Source organism: Pseudophryne corroboree, chromosome 2 (assembly GCF_028390025.1).
Source record: "Pseudophryne corroboree isolate aPseCor3 chromosome 2, aPseCor3.hap2, whole genome shotgun sequence".
Classification (NCBI taxonomy): domain Eukaryota; kingdom Metazoa; phylum Chordata; class Amphibia; order Anura; family Myobatrachidae; genus Pseudophryne; species Pseudophryne corroboree.
The window spans coordinates 641,361,027-641,366,508 of record NC_086445.1 but is presented as its reverse complement, the minus strand read 5'-3'; the positions used below and the strand labels follow the sequence as shown (position 1 = coordinate 641,366,508).

Sequence of the window (5,482 nt, the reverse complement as noted above, 5' to 3'; positions counted from 1 at the left end):
ATTGCGGCAAGCAGATTCCCCCTTTTTACACATTGCGGCAAGCAGATTCCCCCTTTTTACACATTGTGGCAAGCAGATTCCCCCTTTTTACACACTGTGGCAGGCAGATTCCCCCTTTTTACACATTGCGGCAGGAAGATTCCCCCTTCTTACACATTGTGGCAAGCAGATTCCCCCTTTTTACACATTGCGACAGGCAGATTCCCCCTTTTTACACATTGCGGCAGGCAGATTCCCCCTTTTTACACATTGCGGCAGGCAGATTCCCCCTTTTTACACATTGTGGCAGACAGTCCCCCTTTTTGTAGAAAGAAAGAAAGATAAGAAAGGAAAGAAAGGAAAGAAAGAAAGAAAGAAAGAATTATACTTACCCTCTCCGCTGGCTCAGGCTCCTCGGTGCAGCTTCTGGTCACTCACGATTCCCGGGCAGGAGAGAAGGAGGAGGAGGGAGGTGGAGGAGGGAGCCGCAGCAGCGCTGTGTTATTGGTGGAGGCGCTGCTGCTGCTGGCCCTCTGCTTCACTATAGGCTGTTCTCGGAAGACAGCCTATAGTGAAGCAGAGGGCCAGCAGCAGCAGCGCCTCAACCAGTAATAAAGCGCTGCTGCGGCTCCCTCCTCCACCTCCCTCCTCCTGCTTCTCCCCCGTACCGCTGCTCCTCTCCTCTCCTGTCCGGGCGGCTGCGTGCTGCGGGCAGCGGTTTCCCGCAGCACACAGCGGCATGTAATGAGTCAGTTTGACTCATTACATGCTTTGGGCCCCTGGACAGAGGCGGGCCCCAGTGCAACGCACTGGTTGCACTGGCGGTAGTTCCGCCTCTGCCCCCACTGTGTCAGATATACATTGCCCCCCCAGTGCCAGATACAGAAATGCCCCCCCACACTGCCAGATATGCCCCCAGTGCCAGATACAGAAATGCCCCCAGTGCCAGATACACAAGTATGCCCCCAGTGCCAGATATGCCCTCAGTATCAGATATGCCCCAGTGCCAGATACACATGTCTCCGCAGTGCCAGATATGGCCACGATGCCAGATACACATGTCCCCCCAGTGCCAGATACACATGTCCCCCCAGTGCCAGATATGCCCCCAGTGCCAGATACACATGTCCTTCCAGTGCCAGATATCCCCCCAGGGCCAGATATGCCCCCAGTGCCAGATATCCCCCAGTGCCAGGTACACAAGTCCCCCCAGTGCCAGATATGCTCCTAGTGCCAGGTATACATGCCCCCCAGTGCCATATATCCCCCAGTGCCAGGTATACATGCCCCCCCAGTGCCAGATATCCCCTAGTGCCAGGTATACATGCCCCCCAGTGCCAGATATCCCCCAGTGCCAGGTATACATGCCCCCCCAGTGCCAGATATCCCCTAGTGCCAGGTATACATGCCCCCCAGTGCCAGATATACCCCCAGTGCCAGGTACACATGTCCCCCCAGTGCCAGATATGCTCCCAGTGCCAGGTATACATGCCCTCCAAGTGCCAGATATCCCCCAGTGCCAGGTATACATGCCCCCCCAGGTATACATGCCCCCCCAGTGCCAGATATACCCCCAGTGCCAGGTACACATGTCCCCCCAGTGCCAGATATCCCCCAGTGTCAGGTATACATGCCCCCCCCCTGCTCACCACTGCCGCTGCCGTCCTGTCTGTGTGAGGGGAGGAGAGGCACAGGCTGCGCTCTCCTTCCCTCACATCAGCGGCGGGGAGCAGCAGAGGGAGGGAGGGAAGAGGAGCGGTGGCCCGTCGGTGTGGGTACGGCGTACCCACGGCTAAATTCTTAAGGGTACGCCGTACCCACCCATACCCGCACACTTGCACCACTGGTCAGAGTAGGTTTTCATGGTTTCCAGGGCGCCATCCCGCGCCCTGCACCCTGCTGTGCGCTGTGTATGGATAGCATGTCCGCGCAGCGTTCCCGCTTGCTGCGCGGTACCTTGAGCCGTCATGATGACCGGAGGTCCCTCTTGCAGATGTCTGGTGATAATACTCACGCGTCTTCTGACTTCTGGCTCTGTTAGGGGGGTGACGGCGAGCTGTGGGAGTGAGCGCATAGCCGCAGCTAGTGTTCAGTTCCCTTCAGGAGCTAATAATGTCCTGTCAGCAAGAAGCAGAGCCATGAAACTATTCAGGAAGTTGGTTCCTACTTCTTCCCCCTAAGTCCCACGAAGCAGGGAGACTGTTGCCAGCAGTCTCCCTGAAAATAAAAAACCTAAATAAAGTCTTTCAGTGAAACTCAGTAGAGCTCCACTGGAGTGCGACCAGTCTGCCTGGGCACATTTTCTAAACTGAGGTCTGGAGGAGGGGCATAGAGGGAGGAGCCAGTTCACACTCTAGAAAAGTCTTAAAGTGCCCATGGCTCCTGCGGAACCGTCTATACCCCATGGTACTGAAGTGGACCCGAGCATCCCCTAGGACGTATGAGAAAATCTTTTTTCTTTTCATCAATGTTTACCAGCACCGTCAGGGCCTATTTTCATGGGAGGCCTGGAGCTGCAGCTCCACCCACCCCATTTTTAATCCGGCCCTGACTTGAATCAGTAAACTGCAAAGTTTATGAGCTAGAAGTATGCCAAATCCATGTGACACTTTAATATGTCTTAAAATTAATGATCTAAAATAAACAATGTTTTATTTCACTGAATGCCTATGATTTATTAGAGCACTTTAACAACTCACTTTGCGACAGTCAGACTTCCCTGGCTCCTCACTCACTGTCCCCTGGCTTAAGTGGTTGCTGCTGTGCTGGGGCAGGGTGATGCCAGCGGATCCCACCCCTCCGATGTAGTGTGCAGACTCTTACGTCTGGGCTTGCGAGCGGGTCCGTCACACCCGCATTGCTCCTCTGGGAACGGGGCCCGGAAAGAAGAGAGCCTACAGCCTGGCTAAGCCCCTCCCCATGATGTCACCTGACAACTGCTGCCCGCTGTAAGCTCCCTGCAGCCGTCAGTCAACAGCTCACGAATGCCCAGCCCCAGCAAGTAGCAGCAGGTAGTAAGCAATATGCCGATGGGTGCCCGATGACGTGCTAGGCACCTGCGTGGCTATACATTATTAGGGCCCACCAGTGAATCCACCAATACCCCGGCAGGCCAGTACAAGCCTGTATATACACATATATATATATATATATATATATATATATATATATATACATACATACATACATACATACACACGACATACCCTCCAACTGTACCTTTTTGGCAGGTACAGTACCTTTTTTTATGGTCTGTACCGATTTTTGGCTCTCCAAACCTCCTCATTGAAAGTATAGGAAAAGGGGCGTGTCCACACACCTTTATCTGTGGCCACGCCCCCTTTGCGAATTTGTACAGATTTTTATGTGTAAAATGTTGGAGGGTATGTATACAGGTTGAGTATCCGGTATCCAAAATTCTGAATATACATACATACATACATACCTCCCAACATGACCCTCTCCAGGAGGGACAGAATGTTCTGCTTCTCTTAATTTATAATTGCCAGCACCTGTTTTGAACAGGTTACCGGATAAGAAAGGTGCTTCACCACAGGTGATGGCATTCATAAATTAAGCGGGAAGTCCAGGAGCAGAGCATTCTGTCCCTCCTGGAAAGGGTCATGTTGGGGTATATATATATATATATATTAGTGTTATCCCTTAGTGCGCTCTTAATATATACTGCCAAAGGTCTTTTATTTATATCTTTATATCAATGAATCAGTTACAAATTTGCTTGAATCAATCTCGTTATGTTTCCTAAAAAGGCAAGCTTCCACACAGAATGGATCCCTTGTCGATAGAGATCAATAGAAATAAAAATAAAACTCTGTGGAGTGCACTTATTTTGTAAACTAATGTAATTACATTTATTCTTTACAGGATAATTTAGAAAGAGAGGATGACCTTACACATATAAACACCCGTATTAAAACACAAATGTTTTTTTATTATAAGAACAATATAGTTTAGATTCACAATTTTTATTAAAATGAATTGATAATAAACATTTCTTTTACATTGGAAATACAGTTGTGTGATTCAACATTATTCATGTAAAGAAAATTAAGAGATAAATGAGCTTTCATCAAACGCATTTCGTCTTATAGCGACTTCTTCAGGGGTGTTCTTCGGGGTGTCAAAGATAAAATAAAATATAAACATATAATAAATAAAAAGGAACAATGATAGAGAGAGGAATATGCATATAAAAAATAATGATAATGTCCATATTTGAACAGACTAGTATTATATATAACAGTAATGATTTTCTGAGTTTTATAGTAAACCGTTTTCATATTTTCTTATATATATCATTTAAATTTAACTTATTTATAACATCATATATGTTATAATAATGGTTGTCTGCTGAAATCACTCCATAGTAGATTAACCAATTTATGAATTGGTACCTACTTTTAAAAGGTAGCTCTCTATTTTGAAAACTGCTGCATCATTCATAGAAGATAATGAATTTTAAATGGATCAATTATTGTACCTATGTTGGAAAAGAGACCAAATTCAAATGTATACCTAATTTATCACATATATTTGTTTATAAACATTTAATTTTAATATACTTACTAAGGATTATTTATGAAATAGGCTAGAAAACTTGAGGAAGAAGAGTCCCATAATATGACCACATTTAGTGGATTCCTTATTCTTTACACTTGAAGTGGAAGATTCTCATATCGTAACGATATTAGAAGGAGTTCTTTATTATAAAATACTCTACATAAAGATATAAATACATGAATATATCTTTTAGGGTTTGATTTTATAATTTTTCAATAATATAGATATCTAATAGAAGTTCCACAATACTTACTGGTAAAATATACTTTTCTCCCAAATGTGGATAATAGTTATTTATCAAGCCTCGTTATATCTCTATTCCTAACGGGAACAGGAAAACTATTTATTTAATCCTACTGACCACAAAAAATTAGAAAAAAAGTTTGTTTTAAAAAAACATACAGTAGCTTACCGGCAATTTTCCTAAATATCTGTAAATCCCATAAAGAAGGATCCAGTTATGGACTGGGTGTGGATAATTCACTTTTGTTTTCCTATTAAGGACAATGTATAACTTAATGTCTTATTTTTGTCTAAACTAAAATAAAGCATAGCCATAATTGCTTACCAGCAAAACATCCTATAGGTCTGCATGCATAAGGATCCAAAACTGGAATGAAGACTGAACTCCCAGTCTCCCTATTTATGCTCCTCAACCTGTTACATCACTTCCTATCATAGTTTGTTAATTGCTTAATTGATGCATTTAGTCAGAGCATTTATTATATACTTTAGATTGCAATAAGAAAGCCTTTATTCAATTAAATAGTTTTGTTAATAATTCCTAATTCAAATAACTCCATTGTCTAGCAAAATTAAACAAACAACTGACTTAGATCCAAATTGAAATCTAATTAACATCACAGGAGTAAAAAGGTACTTCCTGTATGTGTTCCAAGCCTCTCTATGGTGGCGTGACATC

General features: G+C 44.6%; 1 long non-coding RNA gene across 1 annotated transcript; it reads right to left on the bottom strand.

Moving 5' to 3' along the window:
• Positions 1–3,895: 3,895 nt before the first annotated feature.
• Positions 3,896–5,168, bottom strand: LOC135051045 (uncharacterized). The gene is made up of 6 exons (XR_010242009.1): positions 5,129–5,168; positions 4,973–5,054; positions 4,814–4,881; positions 4,567–4,716; positions 4,399–4,480; positions 3,896–4,110 (listed from the first exon to the last, which is right to left on the bottom strand). It is a non-coding gene; the product is annotated as an uncharacterized LOC135051045 (long non-coding RNA).
• Between the last annotated feature and the right edge of the window lie 314 nt (positions 5,169–5,482).